The following is a 27,510-nucleotide window of genomic DNA, read 5'->3' on the forward strand; positions in this document are numbered from 1 at the left end:
CGAACCAATTCATAACTTTAGCATACGGGTTCATGGCTTAGCTAAATATTTCCCGCGAATACGGAGCCAGATGTCAGTAGTGTGTTGTGGTCAGAAAATTTATTGTTTTTGCTATGGTCATTCATCTCGGTTTGTCGGTGGTGAAATCATTGATATTATTGATCTTTTCTGATCGATAGAACGGAAATGGGCGATTACAACGAAGTAGCGCTCCACCCTACTGCTTACAATGGGACAGAAACAGTTCAATAATAACTAACTCGAATAGCTTTGAAACGGAACTTAACGATGAAACAACACCAGATGGAACTCCATCAGGTCCAGGATTGAAGTATGACTTGAGCAGAGCCACGGTCTTGGAAATCATCTCAGCATTAACATCAATTGCACCCAGCGTTTGATTATTTACTGGAACGTTCCTGCTGGCTGCCGTTAGTATCTCATTAGTGAATACACTAGAAAACTTGTCGGAAAAAAGGCGGTATATATCCTGAACGGTGGCAGCAACTTCTCCGTTGAATTCCACAGACGATGGGAGGCCGAATTCCCTGCGTTGCTTGTTCACGTAGTTTCAAAAGGATTTCGGGTGTAGCTTAAGTTTGTGCTGGATGTCTCGTTGGAAACTTGAAAAGCATTCCCGACTGACTCGCTGGTACATGCGATTCTGCCTCACATAATGTAGTTTCAGAGGAAGCGTGCGATACTTCGTAAATCTTCTCAATGCTGCTCCCTTGATTGACTTCAACCTACGTAGCTCTCTCGTCTGCCAGGGAGGTTGAGACACTTTGTGGGGAGTTCATTTCGGGACGTGTCTGTCAATGACATATGCCAAGACATGTGAAAAGGTTTGCGCTGCAGCCTCAACGTCATCTGGATCAATAGACAATACATCTATGATGCTACGGTCGTCGAAATCACGCACGAGTTTGTCCTCTACAGTGACAATTAGAGGATGGTGATGTGGAACTAGCTTAGTTAGTGCACAAGGAGCCGAGGAAATTAATGGAGCCCTGTCCTGTCTGCTCACGAAGCAGAGGTCCAAACGACGATCATTTTCGTTAACTACATGGTTAATTTGAGAAAGCGTTGCTGCGCTGTAGTTGTCGAGAAGGCTTATAGCTCCTGCGTGAAATATAGAGCTATCAGGATCTGGATACAGGAATCCGCTATGAGATGAACTCCACGAAACGCCTGGCAGAACTGGGAAACTGCGAAAACTGACCGACAGTTATTGTCTCGGGCGCGATCAGGTGGAATGTACAGAGCGCATAGAAATAGTGTGCGATCACCCAGATGATGGTTGTCCAAACCTGCTCCACAAAATAGTTCCATGAATCGTTCTCGATGGCTTTTTCCTCCAACCCGCCACGGACAGCTACAAGGACACCTCCACCAGTAGATTTACGGCTGTTGTTAGGATTCCGATCGCAACGAAAGACCTCGTAGTCAGGATCGAAGACTTGACTGGAAAGCGTTCGATAATCGAGCCACGTTTCGCAAAGGACAATTACCGTATGCGTGATAATGTTTGCACCATTGAGAAATGTCAAAATTTAAAAAAATTCTCAAAAATTTCATTTTCGAGTTTTTTTTATTTATTCAAAGGGGGATGTTTCTCAGAGTCTTAAACTATGTTAATCATCGATCGAGTTTCAACTTGCTGCAATTACGTCCTCGATACGCTTCCGGAATGCACGGCAGGTTCTAATAATGTAGTCTGGATACATTTCTCTCCAGGTACGGGTCAATGTTTGTCTGAGGCTTGCTGTACTCGGGTGGCGTTTAGAACAGGCCTTGGCCTTGATGACGCGCCATATTGAGTAATCCAGCGGATTAAGATCGGGGCTGGATGGCGGCCACATATCCTTCGCCCAGAACGGAAGATATTCCTGCAACCATTTCTGAGTGCGGTTCGAGGTGTGGCACGGAGCCCCATCTTGTTGAAATACAACATTTGGCTTCGGACCGTACTGTTCTTTGATCCACGGAAGAACATACTTACTTAAAATCCCGATGTAGACCTCCGTGTTGACCTTGTCGCCTTCTGGTATGAACACCGGGTCCATTTTTGACGTAGAACTACGTCTTTGTCGACTATACTGGGGTGCAAATCAAAAAATATGTGTGGTGAAGGAGTGTTAGGTTTTGAACGCTTGTAACTTTGTCATTTATAGATGAAATTAAAATCCAAATACGTCAATCGATAGGATATTACATTACGAATCTGTTGAAATAAATATTTTTCCAATTTTTCTGTAATTAAACTATTGAAAGTGTACAAATGATAATTTTATCACTGATTTCATGAAATAAGCCTTTTTCACAAACCCAGTCATCATAAACGAATACCACTTGGTTGCGCATGATTTTGCTTGAACCTGAAAAGATATAAATGAGCGCTGCTCTCATGCCACTGCTCATTAACGCTTCGGATGGCGTGGCGCTTGGTCCTGCAGCAAGCACGACCAAATCAGCGGCTTAAGGTGGATCACGGCGTGACCACAATGAGGAAAAGCACACACGCCCTTCAAAACAATCTCTCAGCCCCCCCCCCCTCAACAACCTCTCCTACCCCCCCCCCCACCATCAAACCTTTCCTACCCCCTCACACCATCAAACCTCTCCTACCCCCCCCCCCACCATCAAACCCCTCCTACCCCCCCTCAAATACCACTCTTAAACCCCCCCCCCTCAAATACCTCTCCTACCCCCCCCCCTCAAATACCCCTCCTAAAACCCCCCTCAACAATAACCCAAAAGCGAGACAGACTGACGATCCCTTTTTTCCGGGAAATAAATTTTAAACAAACCACAATCATTAGTAAAACCAAGTTTTACCAAATTTGAACAAAAAATTGCTTTGAAGACATGTTTGATGACATTCAGTTGGTGAATTACACACAACTGACGGTAAATTTGTTTAAATGATCTTTATTTTAGTTTAACTTGGACGATTACCATATAAATTTTTACTAAGTGATTTAATTGCTTTCTTCATCTTTAGGTATGGGCAAAATTCAAAATTTGTTTTACAGAATTAGTCCTAGACTTAGTACACGGTCGACCACCTTGGTGGGATTGGTTTGTTTAGTTTTTAGAATTTGAAGAGAAACTACTTAATACTACTATTTACAGCTTAAAACTAACCTACTCTACTATATACACTTAACCTACTATGTACAAATTGCTTATTAAAGCATGTTCAGAAAGATTGCATTTTTGAATAAATTTAGTTGTCATATCATCAATTTTGGAATCTACTTTGGGAATTTCTGCCTCTTGATGGAGGTCTGCTATTCTTGTGTCGAATGGACGATCTAGGATCATCCTCAACACTCTATTCTGTGCAACCTGGATTTTGTTCCTGTGGGTCTGAGCGCACGATTCCCACACCGGGGCGGCATAGAAGATCGCGGGGGCTATGATCTGTTTGTAAACAGCCAGTTTGTTTTGCCTTGAGAGGCGGGATCTGCGGCAAATGAGCGGATACAAACACCTAACCAAGGCGGAGCACTTAACTAGGGTTTTCTCTATGTGCGAGCGGAACAGGAGCTTCTCATCGAACAACATCCCGAGATAAGTAACATCAGTGGACCACTCGACCCTTGTACCATCCATTATTACGGTACAGGAGGGAGACGGTTTAAGTTTTAATGATTGTCTGTGAAGGAACATGATCGCTTGGGTTTTTGAGGCGTTGATTTTGATTTTCCACGTGGTGGCATAATCAGTAAAGGTGTCAAGGCATCGTTGGAGCTTGTTCGTAATTTCACGAGGCATCCTACCCTTGACGGCTATCGCGGTGTCATCTGCAAACAGAAAGAACACGCAACCGTCTCCTAGAGGAGGGATGTCCGACGTGTAGATGCTGTAAAGCAGTGGTCCCAGCAGACTCCCTTGCGGAACACCTGCTGGGATCGGAAATTGTCCCGAAAGGGAACTATTCAACGACACCCTGAACGACCTTTGCTGGAGATAGTTACGGGTGATTTTCACAAGGTATGGTGGAAAGTTGGAGTTACAAAGCTTGTATATAAGTCCGTCGTGCCAGACATTGTCAAACGCCTTTTCGACGTCTAACAAGGCCATGGCTGTGGACTTGGATACAGCTTTGTTACTCCGGATGTTATTCATCACCCGCACTAGCTGATGATTGGTGGAATGCCCCTTACGGAACCCGAACTGTTCCGGAAGAAGAATGTCATGTTCCTCCACAAACTTGTTTAGTCGGCTGAGGATCAATTTTTCGAACAGCTTGCTCAGCGCTGAGAGCAGGCTAATCGGTCTGTAGCTTGACGGTAGTGAAGGGTCTTTCCCAGGTTTGCGGATCGGGATGATTTTTGCCACCTTCCAGATGCTTGGAAAGTAGTGCAGCTCCAAGCATCTGTTGAGGATGGCAGCCAGCAGCGAGTGGACCCTCGGGCTGAGATTTTTCAACGCTAGGTTGAATATTCCGTCAAACCCGGGAGCCTTCATGTTTTTACTATATTTCAGCGCTGAGCAAATTTGTTCCTCTGTAATCCGTTCTTCTGGAGGGACGGCACAAGGGTAGGCATCTAACGTCAGGACGCACTGCGCAACCTGGTTCTCGAGTGGACTTGGGATTTTAGAGCCAAGCAAATGCGACTGGGCAATGTGCTCCCCAATCGCATTGGCCTTCTCTTCGTTGGTGATAAGCCGTTCGTCATTGACTCTAAGTGGTGGAATGGGCTTGGGGTGAGACTTCAGCACCTTGGCAACCTTCCAGAATGGTCTGGAACGGTCGTCCAGGTTCTGAACGAGCCGCCCGAAACTCTCGTTCCGGATTGAGACCATTCTGGAAGCGATCTGCCGATTCAGATCGACCATTTCGTATTTACGCTGCAGATCCCCAGTCCGCTGAAACTGGCGTCTACGAACATTTCTGAGCCGAATCAAGAGTTTGGTGTGGGAATCAATTGCTTGAAACTTACCCCTCACAGGAACTCGTCGAACGCACTCTTCGTCAGCCACGGATATGGCTTGATGGAGACCCTCCAAGGCCCGGTCGATGTCATCCACTGTGTCGAGCGGTGGGTTGTCGTCGATGTGGCGGTCGACCACGCGTCGAAACTGGACCCAGTTGACTCGATGGTAGTCCTTCCGCTGGCACGGTGCAGGGGCCACGTTGTAGCCCAGCTCGGTCAGCACCGGTTGGTGGTCCGAACTCAGGTCGTTGACGGCAACCGGCTTGGCTAATCTGGTGTTTGCCAAGAACAGGTCCAGCGTCGATGGGTTGCCCGTCGGTGATGTGAAGGTTGGTTCGTCCGGAAACCAGACGGAATAGAGACCATGCTGGGAATGGTCGAATAGCAGGCGGCCGTTCTGGTTCTGCTGGTAGTTCCGCCAGGCCTCGTGCCGGGCGTTCAGGTCCCCTCCGATTACAAAGCGGGCATTGGTGTGGGTTATGATGGCAAGGTCGTTCTTGAACTGCTGTGCTGTACCATTGCTAACGGTACATTGCCGGGGGCAGTAGGCGGCGATGAACCGGACGTTTCCGGTCGATGTTTCCACCTCTACGCCAACGGCCTCGATGATGGAAGTGCGGTAGTGGGGTAGGGTGCAGTACTTGATGCCTTTCTTGATGATGACCGCGACACCGCCCCCCCTGGAGCTGGTGCGATCAAGCCGGACAATGCTGTGGTCGGGCAGCCAGAAGCTGTCACCGGTCTTGAGGTGAGTCTCGGTGAGAAGGCCCACGTCGATGTCGTGCTTGCGGAGGAAGTCTGCAAGCTCAATGTTTTTCGCCCCTACGGAGCGAGCGTTCCAGTTGGCGATCTTTATGGGTTCACGGTCCATAATTAGCGACGAAGGAGATGATAGCTTGGAGCTGTTGTGTTCTTGTTGCGCAGGTGCGCTTGATGATGATGGCCTGGGCCAACAGTGTGACGATCTCATCCGTTGACAGCGGAGAATCTTCTGTAGCTTCACCGGTTGTACCGGCCAATCCCGGAGCAGGGGGATCCGTCGATGGGCCGGAGGCTTGACTGGGTACTGCAGCGGCAGCCGACTGGGCAGCAGCCAACTGTTGGTTGAGCGGGAGCGGCGCCAACACTGGAATTGGCCGTGGTTGGACCGGTGATAACGGAGGAAAGTTCTGCGCGTTGTTTTCCGGGACCTTCTTGCGACCGGGCTGGTTGTTGGACGAGGCCTTCTTCCGGATCTCGGCGTATTCGGCCCGCTTCGGACAGGCCTTACTCGTGGCCTTGTGGGCAGCACCGCAGTTGGCGCATGTGGGAGCGGCTTCCTCGATGCTGTCGCAGTCGTCGATCTTGTGGTTTTTGCCGCATTTGATGCAGCGGCTGGCCATGCGGCAGTTCCTGGTGCCGTGCCCGAACAATAGGCAGTTCGAGCACTGAGTGACGCCACGGTGGGTTGGCTTATACCGCTCCCACTTCACTACGATGTGGAACAGTGTGCGTGTCGTATGGAGATCCTTCACGGTTGTGGAGTTCTTCTGCAGATGGACCAAGTAGAGCTGGTCACGATACTTGATGGCCTTGCTGCGGGTCATCTTGTGGATTTCGACCGGCTTGAGGCCGTTCGCCTTAATCTCGTCCATTAAGGTGGTGGTGTCCATGTCGTGGAGCCCGCGCAGCACCACTTTCAGCGGCTTGGTGGCCTCGACGTCGTGGGAGAAGTACTCCAGCTTCATCCTGTCCAAGAGGGCCTGGACTGCGTTGTAGTGATTTTCGGCCGAGACCATCAGTTTGTAGCCTTCCGTGCACCGTTGAATGGTGCAGCGAAGGCCCTGCTTAATGTAGAAATCCAGCTGCTCCCATAGCCCGGGAGGGAAGCCCTTCACATAGAAGGGTGGCAACTTAACTTTTTTAGGCACCGTCTCAGGGTCCGACTGCGGCTGGGCTCCGTTCTGCAGGGCGGAGAACGGATTGTTGCTCAGCAGCTTTTTTGCTGCCGATGCGGTGGCGCTGATGTCTTCAGGTCTGGGTCGTTTAGTTCCGGGAGGCCCCGGCTGCGGGTCCGCAACGCCTGTCGGGACGGGCAATGGGGTTTTCTTCTGCTTCTTCTGAGCTGGCTCGGTGGTCGCGCCGTCTCCTGGGAGAGTCTGTTTTCCCGGTAAGCCGGCACTCGCGTTACCGCGCGATTTCTTACCCATGGTTGGGTCAGCGAGAGCGTCACTATACAACGCGGAGCTAATTCGACTTGCGAACGAACGAACGAAACTAGAGAGAATTCAAATCGACTGAACTGCTCAACAGTCTGGCAGCGAATGTGAATGGCTGACGGTAAATCATATCTGGTGCCTCTATATATGCAATTATATTAACATTTAAAGTCCATCCTATTTTACATATTCTGCACAAAAGAAACTTTCTGCTCCGCCCCATTCATTAAAAACTGCGGGAAATCCTATCAGGTTCTGAACCTGAAAAGATATAAAACAGCGCTGCTGTCATGCTTTTGCTCATTGTCGCTTCGGACGGCGTGGCGCTTGGTCCTGCAGTATGCTGGACCAAATCAGCGGCTTAAGGTGGATCACGGCGTGACCACGATGAGGAACAACAATAATGTAAACCCTCCCCCTTCACAACAATCTCTCGTCCCTCCCCCCTCAACAACCTCTCGCCCCTTTTAACAACCTCTCGCTCCTTTTAACAACCTCTCCTACCCCCCCCCCCACCTTCAAACCTCTCCTACCCTTCTCTCCACCATCAAACCCTTTCTACCCCCCCCCCTCTCAAATACCACACCTAAATCCCCCCCCCCCCTCAAATAGCTCTCCTAACCCCCCCCAACAAAAAATAACTCGAAAGCGAGACAACTTTGACGATCCCTTATTTCCGGGAAATAAATTTTAAACATACCACAATCATTAGTAAAACTAAGTTTTACCAAATTCGAACAAAAAATTGCTTTGAAGACATGTTTGATGACATTGAGTTAGTGAATTACACACAACTGACGGTAAAACATATCTGGTGCCTCTATATATGCAATTATATTAACATCCAAAGTCCATCCTATTTTACATATTCTGCACAACAGAAACTTTCTGCTCCGCCCCATTCATAAAAAACTGCGGGAAATCCTATCAGGTTCTGAACCGGAAAAGATATAAAAGAGCGCTGGTGTCATGCTTTTGCTCATTTTCGCTTCAGACGGCGTGGCACTTGGTCCTGCAGTAAGCAGGACCAAATCAGCGGCTAAAGGTGGATCACGGCGTGACCACAATAATGATGTAAACCCCCTCCCCCTTTCACAACAACGTCTCCCCCTCCCCCCTTCACAACAATCTCTCCCCCTCCCCCCTTCACAACAATCTCTCCCCCTCCCCCCTTCACAACAATCTCTCCCCTCCCTCAACAACCTCTCCTAACCCCCCACCACCACTCATCAACAACCTTTCCTAACCCCCCCCCCCCCTCAAATACCGCTCCTAACAAATCAGCATCTACGTGTCGGCCACATACTTAAAATATGTACATATAAAAACCATGCGTGACCACACATACTATTCATTTGCGTGTAAATTTCATGTGTACTTCTGAGTGGATTCTGTTTATGTGTGGTCAAATGAAAATCATGTGGAATTTCACATGGATATTTGTCAAGAAAAATGTGTAAATTGTTTTGAGTCAACCATAACCGAAACATTGAAATACTTGAAAATTTTAAGATAAAGTATAATAGTCAAAAATGCATGAAAAACATCAATTTTGTGTGGTTCTACGTCATACTGCGGTCGTGTCTAGGACACAACCCTTTACTTTTTTACCATCGGAAAACACCAATCTAAACACCATAACGCTCGGTTTTGGAATTTGATACGGGATCGACAGTAAACATGCTCTCGTCGGTGAACAGGATTACCGGATTTTTTCGTTTAAGGAAGTTCAAGATTTTCTTGCATCGTTCGACTCGTAGCTCCCAGATGCGGTTGGTAATCATGTGGGTTTTTTTATCCGTACCCTCGACTTCGCCCCGCAATCTTCCTTTACGATCTTCCGTGCCGTAAAGTCACTGATCCCGTGTTCCATTGCCATTTTGCCTATTGAACGCACTGGATTCACCCGAATCTTCCTTTTGATAGCAGCGATAACCCTCGGAACCCAAGCTGACCTCGGACGACCTGTGGCCACCTTCGCGGATAGTTGTCCTTTATTTTCTCGGTCTAAAACCCTTTTGACGGTCCACCGGGACACTCCCACAGCGATTGAAATGTCTTTTTGCGACATTTGCGCGTGGGACAAATCACGAATACGCTGCCACTTCGTCATGATGTAACTGTCAAACTAAGTAAATCATTTTCTTTTATACACAGCCTACTACGGTATGAGCTATAGGTTACGTGCATGCAAAGAAAACCAAGGCATTGTATGCACAGGTGAAACGCAAACCTTATTTGTATGATGGTGCAAACATTATTACGCATACGGTATAATGCTTCATCCACTTTTGGGTAGCTAGCTTGCTTGAAGGTCTTGCGATATACTGTAAACAAGAATCTTCATGGCAACTTATCTGTAAATTAACCTTTAAAATCAATATCTTTGTTTTAGACTGCTGGATGTTGTATATGGTAAATCGTGCTTTGATGCGATACTTTTCCATCACATCTCGGATCGAAACTCCATTCTCCAAATCTTGTATAATCTTCACTTCATCAGTGAGGAGAATACCCGATCGATTCTTCTTTGCTTTGGAAGAATTATCAGAAGCCATTTTTTCAGATTTTAATCTGCACGGTTTCAAGTCGAAGTAGAGATACTAACTTTCTCACGATCGTAAATGTCAAAAAAATACACGCTAACGTGAATCTACCCACATTTATGTCAAAGTAACCTAGATTTAAACTGACCGTTTAATAGGAAATATTAGCGTAATATTGCTATCCGGAGTGATTTGAGATTTGGGCGTAATTACATTTGTAAACAAACACGTAAATCACCGATTTCTCGTGAATCATAACTCGACCTCGAAAAATAATAACACTGTCAGGTAGAGGAATGATTCCTCTACCATTTGGTTTTGTTTGTTAACAAGATTGATCTGCTATTCTCAAGAATTCAACGATTGACGTGTTTGTTTACAAAAGCAATTACGCCCAAATCTCAAATCACTCTGGATATAGGGCCGGGATTGGCTTTAATACTGTAGGAATCTCTTACAAGCACGGGGTCAACAACAACTTACAACGCTCTTTTTTGGCTGTATGATTCTGTTGTAAACTTCAAGACTTAAATTAGGTGAATCCAATAGAAACTAAGCGTTCGTAATGAAATAATGAAATTGGGTTGTTAGCAGAATTGAGGTTAAAATCTATGCGTACTGAACGTAGAAATACGCAAGCGAACAAATCTAAACAGATTGAAAAACATCTTTAAAGTGAATGTGTTACAGTTGCCGAACATAATGTGGATAAGGATATTACCATAGTTGATATTTTCCACTTCCGCAGCAATTTCTTACTGGACGGGAAGTTGTGCAGATTACATTTTCGTTTTTTTTTGTCTTGCATCCTACGACACTACAAACTCGACCAGTACGCAACTTTCGGATCTTTAATATGGAGATTGCATACTGTTTTAATTTCATACGGGTGCCTGTAATCAGAGGTGAATTAATATCGTGCTCTATGACAAAAGAGGAGGCTACATTTTTTTCTATACGCTTTCCGGAAAACACTAGTTTCATGTTTGCGTTGACTATTCAACGATTGGAACTAAGGCCAGTTATTCGTTTTTTCCCTTCTGAACGTGATAAACTTTAGGGTTTTACAGTGTTTTGCGGGAAATTTAGAAATTTAAATTTAATATTTACATTTAACCAAAGAATTTGACAGATTAAAGCAGAAGTATTATCACAATGACGAAAGCGCCGCCTACATGTCGGTACCAGCTTTGAACGCGAATTAAATGATGAAGACTGCACATTGTAGTCGAAATACGTATCTGTCATGGATACCAAAATTAATTAAGTGGAATTAAATAGAAGATAACCTTTTTGCTGTTTTATTTTTAAGCGATCCCCCCTTATTCTGCGAGTCACGTGACTCTCTCTCACCGGTGAGGTGACAATTGTCACCTCGTGTGAGGTGACTCTCCATGCAAATCAAATGGAGAGAGTCACGTGACTCGCCGGTGAGAGAGAGTCACGTGACTCGCAGAATAGGGGGGATCGTTTCAGCCACTGGTAGTGAATAGGAGAAGCCTAAAAAGCGTGATGATGACTGAAATTTTCACCGTGACATAGCAAGATGTCACGATGAAAAGTGATTAATTTATCCTTCGCAGGTGCTTGAAATCACCACCCACGTAGAATATTTTGTTTTCTGTATCGGTTTTGCAATGATCCGGTTGGTGCTTCCATATATTTTTAATGAGAAAAATGTAGATTCTTAAAACTGTGCCTGCGGTTATGATCTTCCAGATTTGAGTGGATTTGAGTGGTTATTTGAGCTGTCAATCAGTTCAGATCTGTAGATAATCGGAAAATAACACCACTCCCGATGGACATTTGTAAGATGTGCAATAAAATATGCATTATTTTGAGCTTTGAAAATCGCCATTATGATGTAAACAAACGGTTTTAATGACAAATCGACTAGCGCACTCAACATTAATGGTGCATCAATGATTGATTTGATTTTCGCTATGATTGATTTTCAAATCCATGACAAAAATTGGTCCCACCTCAGAAACTGTTACTATACCCTATATATAGTTCAGATGTGTTATGTTATGTGAACAAACAACCAAAAACAAAAAAAATGTTTTTTTTTTCCTTTGGTTTGTTTTCCGTTCTGAGCACCAATGCTACCGACGCCAGGGAGACAGCTCCCACACCTGGACCCTACCTATCGACCCATCAACTCATGAACCGGGAACCAACGGCTCTACTTCCCTTCCGAAGAAAGGCGTGATCAGAGATTTTATGCCTCAGAACATCCCGGCGGCGCCGACTGGGATTGAATCCAGGCCTGCTGGGGTGAGGGGTAATCACGCTTACCACTACACCACCGGCGCCGCTAAAAAAAAAAATAGGTTTCAAAGCAAAAAATGTACGTACAAAATATGTTCAAATCGAAGTACGTAAAATCGAGGCTCCATATAATCGAGGTATACCTGTGTTCGTTCATGAAAAACAACCTAACAACCGGTATCGATAACTTCCCGTTAGCTATGTCCAAAAAGTTGACCTTTTGAACACACGACTATGCGTGAGTGTAACTACTACAGCGGATGTAAGAATAGGAACTGTTGCAGTTTTTATTTTTCTGCAGCAAGCAAAGCAACAGCGTTCTTCAACAGCGGTCGGTGGGGAGAATGCAACCCAGCTTTAGTGAGTGGAAGCGAGCATTTTTGGTAGGGGGCTAGGGGAATGGAACGGAAAAGGTTGAAAACCACTGGCTTATAAGTATGATTTCGTAATCACTTCGACTTCGAACCAACGTACAGTGTGTAGTCAATCGCGTTATTGCAAACGAGGTTAAAGAACACAAAGAACAACAACACAGCAGCAAGTGTGCCGTTCTCGAAAACGCTTATGAGATCTTACCGTAAATGAATAATGACAGCCATACGCGATATTATTTTTGAAAAATGTACCCTTATGGACGGTTTTCTTTGTTCGGTAGTTGATCGCCTGCTTCCAACGATTGAATCAGCTGATCACATATACCGAACAAAACATCCGAGGGTGGGACATAAAGACAGAGCACCTGCATTGGCTGTTTAACGCGTATCTTAGCATTCAACTATCTCCATGCGACGAAGACTTTTCGCGACAACGCACTCTGTGACGTCTAATCGCCTCGTTCCTCCAAGTGCCTGCTTCAATTTCACCGCAGCTCGCTGTTCGTCAGGAAAACGAAATGCGCGACTATTTATATAAGCAACTAGGTAGGCTACTGTCGTCTGTTGTCGATCGGTTTTCATTCAATTACGATTGAGTAGCCGGAACCAACGACTTGGAATACCCGCAGAATGGTCACTATCTATCGGAAGCTATATAGTACATGGCTATTAATATATGTTGCTCTTACTGGAATGGGAGCCTTATGTGCCTGGTGATAGAACCATGCGGAAGATTACTACATGCAGTGTGATTCATTCATTATCAGGCAGAGTATTGACAGAGTGCGGTGCTCGGCGGACAGACGCAACTATCAGTGTATGCAAAAGTGGTCACTCGGTTAAGCGTAGAAAGGTTACTATAAATGAGGGTCTATTTATATACAGTGTCGTCCCGTTTTTGATCACGCGACCAAATCAGCTTAGCATCCGTAAATTTGTGCTAGAGTTTTTTGGGCGATTTTTCATGAACTACCACCAAGCAGCGCTAATCTCTACGGAATGGTCTAATAGAATTATAAATGGAATAAAGCGTACTTGCCCCGTAACGTGGGTAGATCACCTTTTCGTGGTACGTTACAGGATGTAAGATCTACCACCGACTCCTAGTCCTGACAACTTCAAACTAGGGAAATAGAATTTTTCAGTAATCCAAGGAACACATCTTAGTCCTTGTTACTTTTTATGTCTTGTTGATAGTGACAAGACTCGGCTTTGTCTACCGAGAATGATCTTGAAACAAGGAAAAAAATGAGATAGTTGTCTTCATCTATGTGATTCCTAATATTCTAATCGTTGTTCCCTAGTTTGAAGTGGTTAAGACTAGGGTTCTGATGCATGGTCATTATCGGTGTCATACCTTAATTTTGTTGCTAAGGGAACATGCATAAATGACGTAGCATTTGAGGGGGGAGGTGGGGGTTTCAGAATTTGTGACCGGCCATGTATTGGATATAGCCAAATACGCTACGAGGGGGGGAGGAGGGGTCTAAAATTAATCAAAAATATGCTACGTCATTTATGGATGCTCCCTAAGGAATCCAATTTTGACTGACAAAGGGGCGCGCCTTTGGAGGGTGTTTCAACACTCCGAAGGGTATAAATAGTGGGACCTTTCAATTAGAGTCGGATCCTTGCGATAAATGCAAGAGTGGCAACTGTAAAAAAATCGAATACTTCATCATTTCTCAATAGTGATGGAGTAATACGACATGCACTAAAACTAAGGACACGGGATATACTACAATAGAACAATTTACTGTTCGCAGTAGTGTTAGGTCCCGAACAAAGGAAAAAAAAAAGCGTACGATGGATTTTATAGAAAGCAAAGAAGTTGTGTTGCCAAAAACGGGAAGGTTCTGTGTGTGGGTCAATTGTGATGCCTGAATTTGAGTTAGATCTATAGGGACAAACTACATGGCATATTAGTCGCTAGGCATAATACCATAACTAGACTAGAAGGTCCCGAAGAAACTTGCTCAACTTTTTGGCTCAGCTCTGGTACTCTCTTTGGTCGCAATCTAATCGTTGCACTCCTCGAAACATAGGAAAATCCACGAACCGCTCTTTTTATCTGCCAAACATTCGTAGCGAATCAAAACAAACATAATGTAGTGCTAGAATGTCGACTAGAATGGGGTACGTTAATCGATTTGCTCGTGACCAATAGGCTAGTCAAGTAGTGAGCTAATTAAAATCGTTAGTTTCCACCGGTTGATAATACCGTGAAAAAGTGCTATTTGCAGGGCTGTTACAAGATCTTCAAAATTTAATCCGTGAAATCCGCGATTTCTTAAAAGAAATCCACGACTTCAAATACTACTTCACGACAGATAAAAAAGTTTTTTTTTTTTTTATTTCAGTCACTTTAACGCTCTTGGGTCATTCGTGACTTGTGCGGGGGTGAGATTTGAACTCGTGACTTTGGCGTGAGAGGTATGGATGCTAACCACTACGCTGGAGTCGCCCCAAAAAAAACTGTTTTTATTGCTTAAAAATACCATTTTTCAAGCTTATTGCTTATAGAATATAAGCTATTTGCTTGCTCTCAACCACAGAGAACAGACGTTTAAGCTCGGTCAGAAACTTGTGTAAAATAAGTGGGAACGTCGCCGTTACGTGGTGTTAGCATCTCCTGATTTTCTCTATAAATTTTCCACTTTCGACCAATTTGCCACTAGTATCGATAAATTTTCTGTTGAAAATTGCCACTTGGCGCTACTAGCACTTAGTATCTAGTGTAATTTGTGCAACGCCAGCGCCATCATGTTGTCAAAGAGGGTTTTTAAGTGGGGAAGTCGCCGTTAGAGGCGCTTAAGTCAAATAGGAATCTTTACACAAGTTTTTAGAGAAATTTTGCTCGAGCCTCCATGTCTGTTCTCTGTGTTTAAATTGAGAGCATTCTATGCCTGTACAATCCTATACCCAATGAAGTCGAGAAATTTTCCATCCCGAAAAATTAATAGACTAAATGGGAATCGAGCCCAGCTTCCTCCAGCATAGACTTGCTTCGTAGCAGCGCCTTTACCAACTGAGCTAAGGGAGTATCGTTTGTGAAGGGTGTACGGAATCAAATTGCATCACAAGAAAAGGTTCGGCAAAATTCACCTATTCAAACTTTCAGGGAATAAAAGAAATCATGTTACTTAACTTTTTCCATGTTCGTTTTATTCAATTTCATTGCCATATCCAAATGCACGTACTTTTCTCTTAACACTACTCATAAGATCTTGTACAACGTTTGAACCAACTTTGTTTTGTGTGGAAATCAATTTTTGCTTCATATCTTCCTCTGATTTCACTTCCTTAGGGTATTTCCGAAGTGCCTGCTTCATGATGGCCCAGTACTTCTCAATTGGCCGCAGGGATTGAGATGCTTCGGCACGAAATTGACCTCCTTAGCCTTGTACAACTCCAGAACATCTTTCGAGTAATGGCACGAGGCTAAATCCGGCCAGAACAACGTAGGACCATTGTGTGACCTCAGAAGTCGAAGTAGACGCTTTTTTTCCTTAAGGTATACCTGCCCATTTATCGTCCCAGTTGTCACGAGTGGAGTGCTCCGCTTTCCACACGAGCAAATTGCTTGCCAAATCATGTATTTTTTGGCAAACTTTGACATCTTCTGCTTTCTGACGACCTCAGGGACATCGACCTTATAATGAGCAGTGAAGAACCGGAGCCCCGGAAGCCGGAGTGAAATTCAAAAGGAAATCTGAAATGAATTCAATGAATCTTTCGGAGAATCTTTCCAAAGGGGGTTCTTATTGTGGAGAATTTCAAGGTAATTCCGAGGAAAACTAACAGAAAATTGAATTCGAAGGATTAATCGAAATTTCGAGGAATATTTCAATGGAAATCTCTGTTAAATTTTTTTCCATGATTTGTTTTCCGTCGATCTTGTTTTCCGTGCTGAGCACTAATGCTACCGACGCCACCTGGGGTCACATTGCGAATCTCGAAGCGAAAGACTTTTTGTACGAACGCTTGTATGAAAAAGTTTTTCGTTTCGAGATGCGCAATGTGGCCTCTGGACCCTACCTATCGACCCATCAACTCATGAATCGGGCACCAACGGCTTTACTTCCGTGATCAGAGATGTTATGCCTCAGAACATCCCGGCGGCGCCGACTGGGATTGAACCCAGGCCTGCTGGGGTGAGAGGTAATCACGCTTACCACTACACCACCGGCGCCGTTCACACTTTTTTTCTTGACCTGAATATGCATCGAAAGTGAATTATTCCCACCGAGATTCCCACTTCTCTGAATTTCTATATGGCGATTTTCATTGCTTCCTACCAGCAAAACAGCAATTTAAAAAAATACAATATTTACAACCAAGTTTAAAGACGAGTTCGATTGTTCAGACAAAAGCAGAAACCAATCCCCTTGAATGATCTTCTCCAAATAGGACGAAAGAAAAGTTCAGGTTTCAATGTTGTACATCGTAGTCCATTCCAGCTTCCACCGGTTTGCCATTACAGGAGATGTGCGGAAGTTGTTCTGACAAACTTTGGGTCATCAGAATGAGCGAACTCTACACTGAGTCAAACAGACTTAAGAAATTCATAAGGCTGGACTTATGAACGACACATATGAATTTCATAATCGTGACTTATGAAAGATTTTCGTCTAAGATAAGATAGCTCTTATACACCTTTAGTTATTGCATTTTCCCAACCGTTGACAGACGAGTGACCTATTATCTCAAAGTCCATTATTCGGTTCCAGTTTTCATAAGGCAAATCAATGAAATTCATACTTGTGACTAAACTTTATAACTGGTTCTTACCGAATTCTTACGTTATTTTGCCTCAGTGTACTGTAACAGTAATTGACGCAAAACGGATTTGGAGGCACTGAAAACCTATTTCCAGAATATACCAACGATACATCTTGTACTCCGTTTCAGGCTTCTCAGGCTATTTCCACTTGCTGTCCCAATTTTTAAGCCGACAGCATCGAAACACTAGTGGAAGCATGTAGTTGCACACAGCTGATTGAACCACTATTAAACAGACGGGGTTTTTAATCTCCAAAAGAGGAGCGCGTATTATCCCAGTATCCTGAAACACATTCTAGACGGTCTTAAGGAGGAGAAACCGCCACCAGAAGTTGATCGATCGCTCTATAGTATTTAGCAGAAAAATAGAAACACCTCTTTCTGAAATATTTTTAGGCAACCAAAAGTAGAAAAATGCAAAATTGTAAGAGACCTAGGCGTAATCCTAGACTCCAGACTCACTTTCGTAGAACATTATAATACCACAGACAAACAGACATAACACATTGAATATTTCTCACTGTAAAACATCGTCGCTAAAACATTACCGCCATCTGTTGAGTACACTGTGGTGGGCACTGCGCTGAACAGATGGCGGTAGTGTGTAAACGTCAAACGCAAGGAAATTGACTATGCGCGCCACAGGTTGTGGTACTACCAACTACGATACTTTTAAATTGTTCGTTAAATGCTTGTTCGATGAACAACTTGCGAGGGTTATGTCTGTTTGTCTGTGATAATACTATCATAACGAAAGCAAATAGTATGTTGGGCTTCATTAAGAGGTTCAGCATTAAATTATTATACATAACATACGTAAGAACTATTCTGGAATACTCTAACCTAGTATGGAGCCGGACAATGCCATAGATGAGGAACATATAGAATCAGTCCAAAAACAATTCCTTTTATATGCCCTTGGCAAATTGAATTGGACCGCATTTCCTCTTCCATCATATGAAGCACACTGAATGTTCATCAACTTACAACACTCAAAGAACGCCGCGAATTTGCAATGCTTTTCTTCATCAATGACATTATTTCACATCGCATAGAATCATCACAATTACTCTCACAATCAAACTTTTAAAGACTGGACTCGGAAAAAATGAGACACACAAAAATGATCACCAAAAATTCATTTTAAATCGGATACTTCTCAAATTATCAGGGATTAAATAACTATATATTAGCTATGTTTTGGCATAATTTATTTATTGAATTTCCTCCCCCAAGCTTAATGCTCCTACATTTCTCTTAACACTGCTCATGTGATCTTGGGCGAGGCTTTGCCCATCTTCCTTACACAATTTCTCCCAGTTTTTCTTCAAAGCTTCATCGGTTTTGAATGTTTTTCCGCTTTTTTTCAACTTCTTCTTCATTATTGCCCAAAACTTTTCGATCGAACGAAGTTCTGGTGTATTTGGCGGGTTCGCCTCCTTCGGGACCACATTAACGCCCTTCGCTTCGTACCAATCCATTACAGGCTTGGCGTAATTGCACGAAGCGAGATCCGGCCAGAACAGCGTGGGACCACGGTAAGAGTGGAGGAAGGGCAGCAAGCGCTTCTGCAAGCATTCCTCTCGATAAATCTGCCCGTTTATGGTGCCGGTTGTAACGAACGGCTTGCTGTACCGTCCGCACTCGCAGATCACCTGCCACAACAGGTACTTCTTCGCGAATTTGTCCATCTTTCTCTTCCGGAACTTTTCCGGAACCTCCATGCGGGACGTACCGACAAAAAACTCGAGGCCGGGGATTTGTTTGGTGTCCGCCATGATGTATGTCTCGTCGTCCATGACGAGACAGCCTGGCTTGACCAGCCACTCACGGTACAGCTTCCGCGCACGCAATTTGGCCACCGTGTTTTGCTTGTCAGTCCGGTTTGACGAACCACTTCGACGAATTGACCTTTTTGGCCACGTCTCGGGTGGAAAGGTTCGGGTTATTCTTAAAGTACTGCCTTATCTTCCGCGCCTTCTCTGGGTATTCCGTTTTCGGTTTTCGGCCGCTTCCAGCGCGCCGCTCGATTGTCTTCGTCTCCTGAAACATCTTCACAACGCGGGACACGGTGGAATGGTGGATTCCAAGCCTTTTGCCGATCCATCTGTGCGACTGACCAGGATTATCGATCACCGCGCCCAAGATTTGCTGGCGTAGCTCTTCTTGTTTCGAATGCATCTTGAAAACTACTTGACAGATCGCGATATAGATTTGCACACATATACATAACACTCTAAACTAGTATTACCCAAATTTTCATTAATTTTTACCCACGCGATAAAAAGTTACACCCAAAACAAAGTGTCGCATTTTTTTCCGAGTCCAGTCTTTACACACCCTGTCGTCATCTTTGAACACGGACATTATTCTCAGAAAAATCACACAGAACAAATTACGCAAAAATGGCTCCATCAATCGAATGATGCGACAGACTAATCTACACTGCGAAGTCATTAGCATCACTATGTCAAAAGAACAAATTGAAAACCGACTAAAACATAAGAGAAATAATGCATAGCATGTAAGTGAAGCATTGTCACCATTGTATGCAGTCTACTTTTGCTTGACGAAATAAATACATTAACTTACAAAAGTTTACAGAAAACAATAAAATTAACGGAATAACATTTGAGACCTTGAATTAAGCAATTTTTAGAAGATTAAATGAGAAAGTTTTCAGTTTATCGAAATTTCAAATGTGGCATTATTTTCAACATTTCAGATTACAAAGATATGACTGTTGAACATGGACAACATTTGAGAATTTTGACGCTTTGAAGAATTATGTAGAAAATTTTGATGTGAATGACAAATTATTTTCGAGGAGAATTTCAATGATATAAGTTTTATGTTATTTTGGGAAGTATTTTAATAAAATTGTAAATGGAACTAAAATTACCTCTTAGTAGTTCTAAAGAGACTATTATGGGGATTATGAGTAGAATTCCAGGGAAGTCTAAAACAAATTTGAATAAATTGCTGGGAGCATTTTTTTGTATTTGTATTATTATTATATTGTTCACATAACAGTGCGAGGGGCGCGCACTTCCAGGTATGAGTAATTTTTGACAGTAATTAAAGTATTTAATGAAATTAAGAGTGTATTTAAAGTAATGAATGAAGTAATGGCAAGTTTTTAAATATTTTGTCAACAGGCTGCGTAGTATTGAAAGATTAGTGCGTGCCCCTCGTAACAGCGTATATCACGTGATATACGCTGTCTTGCAATAAGCACTCATACATCTATTTTTCACAGGAAATTTTATGTATGAGTGCTCATTGCAAGACACCCTATATTACGTGATATAGGCTGTAATGTGAACGTGGTATTAAGCTAATACGACTAACATAATGGTGATATCTCATATGATATGACAATCGTATGGTCAATTACGGCTGGAAATCACTTAAATGTCAATCAAACTATCAAAGAGATTTCTAAGTAGAGCTTCCAGAAAATATCGATAATAATTTCAAGAGAAAATACTTCCAAACAAAAGCTCATACAAATTATATGCAGAATTAAGCTAACTTGAAGATAAGTTTTAAGGGAATTCATAAGAAAATTTGAATTTGCGAGAGAACTCCAAAGTTAAGAGTTCACAGAGAATTTTGAGCATATTTCCAAATTCCCTTATTATTTTCTGAATTTTAAGAAAATTCTCACGAAATTTATAAGGGAATTCTAAGAAAGGTTAATGAACTTTCCAAAGAATTTTGCATAGAAAAATCCAAGAGATTCTCGCATTTTTGTAACAAATTCTCAGTGGAATCATTTATGGAAATTATCACGATCTTGGAAATGACAAATTATCAGAACTCTGAGACATTGCTAATTTGTTGAGATCTCAGACTTAACTTTTGGTATTCCTTACTAAGAAAAAGATAAGAATTCCAAACTTGAAGCAAAACTCAAGAATCTACGGTAAATATTAGAGAATATCGGACTTTGAATTTGTATTAAGAAAATTCGATTGATATAGGTATAAAAACATATTTGGAGGTTCAAATAAAATTCCCGGTTATTTCAATATCCGGTGCAGTGGCCACCCTGGAATTCTAAGGAGAGTTTGAAGAAAATTCCAAGAGATCCTCGGCAACAGCATTTTGAGGAAGCATTTCAAGAAAAGTCCGTGGAAAATATCTATGGAATTCTGACATGAAATCCAAGAGCAAAGAACAGGTGATTAATTCTAGATATAGCTGGAATCAGAGCGTAACAGCCATTGAGAGAAGCCATTGTTTACTAAGGCTGATACGTCCTAATTCCAGTTCTAGCTAGAATTGGATGAGAATGACACTGATGACTGACATTGTAGTCGAAATACGTATCTGTCTTCGATACAAATTACTTAGTGGGATTAAGTGGAAAATAATCACCATTTCTTTGTTTTTGTGAAAATTCTACTAACATCTCAATAGATAACTTCCATTGTAAAATCCAAAAAAAATATGGTTTTACACTTTCTAAATTCGAAATGGTATGCCACGAGATTTCCAGGAATATTTCAAGCGAATTGTAAAGAATATAAGGGAGATAATTTGAAACAATTTCTCATTTCTCAAAAGAACAGAATGATAAATGTAGAACAAATTTCAGTAGTTTTCTTGAGAGAATTTCTAAAGTTATCTGAAAAAAATCCAACATTGATGGAAATAAATTGCAGGGATTACTGGACAAAATCATAAGATTATTGAGGAGAATCCTCAAAGTAAAGTTTTTCTAAAGGCATTTAGAATTGATCCTATGGAAATTCTTGAGAAATGTGCAAATATATCATGAGATAAGTTTCAAAAAATTAATTTAGATAAATTTTAGATTCCACAATTCTTAGAATTTCAAGCTTATTGTTTATCGGATATTAGCTTATTGCGTGCTCTTCACTTAGTATTCTAGATGCACTACCACCATTTTTGCATTAGTATAATTGTGTATACTCTATGCCCAGGGAAGTTGAGAAATTTTACAACCCGAAAAAATCCTAATCCGGACCGGGAATCGAACCCAGCCACCTCCAGGATGGTCTTGCTTTATAGCTGCGCCTTTACCGACTGAGCTAAAGGAGATTCCAGATTCCACAGATTCCATACACAGACATTTAAGATCCAGGATTAACCAAAATTGTCAAGACTCTGAGACTTGAGTTGAGAACAAGTTTCAAGATACGGATCTTAAACAAATTTTCAAGCTTATGGGTTTCGTTCCAAAATTGCAAGAGAAATATTTGAGATATCATTTACATTTGAATCTGGTCGAGTTTCAGTTTTCCAAACTCGATCTTATCACGCACCCTGAGCACTGATAGCACTTGTTGGAAAAGGAGGCCAGCTTGCCGAAAGTATTGTTAGCTTGATCAGCCATACTTCTCTCGTCGCTTTTGAACAGATCCCAGTAATGAGCAAATCAGTAATCGAACATGGTGCCTTTCTCTGGACCGTAGGGGGTGAATTCGCTGATGTTCGTTGAAAGCAACTGGTGCTGGAGCGGCCAAACATTAGAGAAGATCCGCAATCCGCAGAATCGCTTTTGGAAATTCCATCGAGTTCGTTGCCTTGTTTTCCAAACGATACCGCTAAAACGATCCACACCTTTGAGTCACTTTTAGGAATAGTTGACATAAATGCGAATGATGATACCTTGCCAGTTTTCGCCTTGAAATTCGTTCCCTACCAGCAGTGACTTTTTTCGTCGTCACTATCATACGCCGGATGAACTGCCCTTGTCGCTTTTGTACTGAAATCAGCAGCAGATTTCAATTCATTAGGTCCATGGTGAACTCCAGGTCGGAACGACTCGCAAACGCAGTAATGGGGATATGGCGTGAGTCAGGAATACTCTTCAATATCATCGTCACATAAAGATTGGCGAACGCTTTCGAATAGATGACTTTTCTATATCCCCGTCGCCGAAATTTTCCACTTTGCACAGATTCTTCTGATTGTCGTCATCTGGAGATGTTTCTTCAATTCTTCCCAGATCTTCCTGGCGATCTTGCAGTTCCGAATCATGTGCCTATGATTCTACTTCTCATCGTGTATTGCGTGACAATTGTCACCGTCGCCGGGTTTTAATTGAACTGCCTAACAAGTAGTGTGTTGTGATGTAAATAGTTTGCTGGCCTTAGAGATACCGTTTTTGCCAAATGATCAGAAGATCGTGGGTTCACATAAAGTAGTCTTTGTATCCAGCATCCCAGTGATTTCTCGTAGAGGTGCAAAGGATTTCTTCGCTTCCAAGAAAGCGAGCCTGAACACTTTCCTACTCCTAATGTACCGGGATTTGGACGCGACTGGCGTTGGTATTGCCTATTACAAAGTATGATCAAGTGTGCAAGTCAACTGGAAGCGATCCTCGTATGTGAAGTGATTGTATGAAGTATATCAAAGTTTTCTTGAATTAAATCAAACAATTTCTTGATTAAATCTCTTACTCTTTACAATTCAGTCTAATGACCCATCCAGCTCAATAGTGTTCGGCTTAGTGACCATACACATATTCCATGACTCAGTTGTACAGTAAGTTTAGGTCTCATGATTAGCAAATTGATTTTTCTTAGTACCTATCTCGAAAGTATCATTTACTTCTCGATAATCAATATTTTTAACGACACTAGGTCGAGCGCTATTGACTTCTAATATAGAAATTGTTTATAGAATCTTAACTTGATACAAATGAGATCTAGGGAAACTTGTTGGAGATAATAAGAAAATGTTTAAACACAATGTGATAAAGAAAATTTCCAAGATTCTGAAGCTTTGAGATTTGTTAGGAGCATTAGACTGTGGAATTTTTGTTTACTTTATTATTTATTTATTGAAAGTTAAAGAACTTAGATTTATAAAAACACAAAATTCGTTTAAAATTTGGAATTGCGAAAAAAATACTCAAAATGTGGAGTATTGAACAATTTACAAGATCACAGATTAAGAAAAGATCGTTGTTTTGGTAGTGGAAAGTTTTCAAAACTCTGCAATTTAGAAGAATGGTCAGGGCTCTAACTATAAAAAACAATCTTTATAATTCTGAGGAGGATACCTAAGGATTTTTCAGGAGCAGTTAATAGGCATTAAAGTGTGAATTCAAGAGAAATTATGAGAAGAATAAACACAAAATTCTGGTAAGTTCAGACGACCAGGATTCCAAGATAATTTTGAGATGATGTTCTGATGAATTCTGAGACGAAATACAATGAACTGAAGCGGAGAAGAGAGAAAGTTCTGAATTTAATTCATAGGTACCTAATTATTAGAATAATTCCATGGACGTTATGACATGAATATTAAGGAGCATTCCAAAGTGATCCTGAGTAGACTTTTATGAGGATTGTGAGGAGAACAGCAAGTGAATTTTAAGAATAATTCCAAGAGAATTTTGACGAGAATTTAAAGATAATTATTAACAAAATTTATAGGGTGTTGTGAGAATTATTTCAGGAAGATTCCTGAAGAGAGATTTGTAGTCTAGCCAAGTCTATTATACAATACTAGGATTTCCGAGGAGAGTTTTGATTAAAATTTTAGGAATATTTTCAAAGGAATTGAATTCTCAGGATAATATGAAAGGAATTCTAAGGAGGATTGTGAGCAAATTCATAGGGGAATTTCAAGGGAATTCCGAGATACTAGAAAAGCGTCAAATATATTTTCTCGAGGAGCATATCATTATTATTCTGATCAGAATTCCGAGGTAATTAAGGGAAAAATGCGCTAAAGCACTAAATTATTCCAAAGTTAAAAAATCCGGTCATTAATCGCCGAAACAACGTTTAAATTGATCACAAAAATAGCTTTGAAATTCCAAAATGATTTCGAAACGCCAACATATTCCAGAAAGTATTATTCTGTTCAAAGTAGGTGTCAGTAGGGAAAATGACGGCTTCGGCATGCCAGACTATTTTCGGCAACCCAAATTGAAACATTATTTTCACTGGATTTTCTTACAAAAACACTTCGCTGAATGCATGCAAACGATTCTTTATGCTTTCAGCTTCAATTTGACTATATTTTTCCCACTGAGAAAAAGCAATCTAGCAGGGTTTTCTTGAAATGAAACACACGCACTACAAATTGTAGCTGATTTCGAGTTGCCGATAATAGAACAGCAGATTTACAGGCAGGTCAAATGGAACGGTTGCCGAAGAAAAACTGGTTGCCGACAATACTCGCTCTCACTAGAGAAGATTGGACCTTTGTAAAAGCGTTTCAAAACAGTTTTTGACAATTCTTTCGACTGAAATTGTTAGAGCAGCTGGCAGCAAAAGATTGTAAACAAACCAATACTGCATATGTGTGCGTTCCTTAAAGAAAAAGGCTATAGAAAGAACGTCGCTGCTTAGGTTGCCGAGAATACGTAAATTCCCCTATATGAAAATTTCAATTCATCCATCAATTTGTTTGCACATTTCTTTTAATTTTCTTAAAAATAAAAAAATGTAACTAGCAAAACTAAACCTGTTACGGAAGATCAATGTTAATTACCAATCTAAGCATAAATTTAAAATCAGATTTTTTGGGAAATTTAAATTTAATATGGCCAAGTTTAATAAATTTCTATGACCTACCAGATAGGTCATGACCTATAGATAGAGAAACGCTGCACTAGTCTATTTACTGAAGTGATAAATACGTGAAATCAAATCAATGGGATTATTTTGAATCTGATGCACTACCCATAATCACATATCAGTCCCATCTTTGCTTGACTTCCTATCCATATGGGATTGATATGCGATTATAGGCAGTGCAGACCAATTAGTACGAGAGTGTATTCTGATTACAACAGGTAGTAAATTAACTATTTAGCCAACAAACACAAGTTTAATCAAACCTTGCAGGGAGGAAATCTGCAAACCCATCCACCAGGCAACACTGCTTCAGGGCCAAAACAAAAACCGTACTCTAGTAATTATTCGTACGCCTACAGTATGGATATTATTATTCTACTTCAAATGAAAAGGGTGTATCAACATTGTAAACAAAACTTGTAATGCCCCTCTTGGTATTGGTCCAATGTGAGACGCAATAATATTACAATATCTTGGTTGGGTTCTCTGCGTAGTATAGTGGAAGAGATACGGTCGATGTCATCCGCTGCTGCTGATTCACTGCTGTTTGAAAACCCTTGTTCTGTTGCCTGCTGATTTGAAACGACATCAATCCAATACAATGCCCTAGTTCCAACACGTCGCACTGGCACAGAGGAAGTGGGCAACACAAAGCAGGATCACACTCCACCGACTCACTTCACACCAGAATAGAAAAATTAGCTTATCTGTTACGCGTTTTCTTCTTGCTGCGTTATTTACTTGGTCGTGTCCATTTTATGACCTGGATCAGATGGGACAGACACGAAACGGAAATTAACTACTATTGCTGGTCGCAACGTCACCAGATTGTATTCTTTCGGTTCTTCACCTTGCACGTATTATTCTGATAAGAGCACTAATAACTTTTGACTTGCTTCCTTTCTGGATTACGATGGCTTCACCGTAACCACCAGAACCAATAATACAGAATATAAAATGCACCAATACCATTATTTCACGACCGTGCTTTCATATTTCATTTTTCCTCCTCCCTCTTCAACAAAGGAATTTTACACAATCTCGTCATAATATGTACAGACGACGACATCGGAACGAGCGGACACTCGCTCGCAGCCAGAATCAGGAAAAACACTGCGCCGTTTTTGTGGTCACCAATTTCACCACCTTCCCGAGGGCCACGGAACCGAAATCCACCGTGAAAACCTTCCGTACCGTTTGAACTGCTTTTTGACGATATTTTCCAGCACTCGGACGACGATGGTTTCCAAAGGAAGAAAAATCTTTTCCCGTTGTTGCTGCTGCTGCTGCACTCAATAATACAGTTTTATTGCTTCTCTTCACTTTTTTTTCTGCTTGGCTAGTTTTACTCCGCACCGTTCACTCTTCACCACACAAAACTACTCACTGACACTGACTCGCGGATTCGTTCCGTTCGGATGCCTGATGACTTGACTGCTGATTGTGCCTTTATTTTCTTGTGGGAATCGGATTACCGATGAAGACAACGTCAATCGAAACCTCGTAAGACAACACAAACAATGCGAATGTGTATGTGTCATCGCTCAAGGGTTTTGCGTTGCAGGTTATACGCAATGATTCATCGAATGAACTGAGGGGAATAGATTTTGAAGCAGATCGCTTTGAAATTAGAGTACAATCATTTTTGAATCAGTCAATTCAATCAGCGAAAAAATTTCAATGCTCATAACCAGCTAAATCACTTCATATCCCTCAAAAAAGGTAAATACATTCCGTTCAAAAATCGTCTCACCTGTGATGCAGTATGTAAACTTTTACTTTTCACAAAACACATACACCCGTAATGTTAAAAGAGGAGCATCCCT

The 27,510-nt window shown here is 42.0% G+C and overlaps 1 protein-coding gene across 1 annotated transcript in view; it reads right to left on the reverse strand.

Annotated features, from left to right (window-relative positions):
• The window catches only part of Rab7 (RAS oncogene family member Rab7), a 45,381-nt gene extending 18,309 nt beyond the window's left edge, over positions 1–27,072 (reverse strand). The window contains exon 1 of the mRNA XM_065223879.1: positions 26,879–27,072. The gene's annotated coding sequence lies outside the window, so the exon portion shown is untranslated. The remainder of the gene's footprint in view (positions 1–26,878) is intronic.
• Between the last annotated feature and the right edge of the window lie 438 nt (positions 27,073–27,510).

This window comes from Ochlerotatus camptorhynchus, unplaced genomic scaffold (genome assembly GCF_037179485.1).
Source record: "Ochlerotatus camptorhynchus isolate MF236.1 unplaced genomic scaffold, CSIRO-AGI_Acam_v1.1 ptg000201l, whole genome shotgun sequence".
Lineage (NCBI taxonomy): Eukaryota > Metazoa > Arthropoda > Insecta > Diptera > Culicidae > Ochlerotatus > Ochlerotatus camptorhynchus.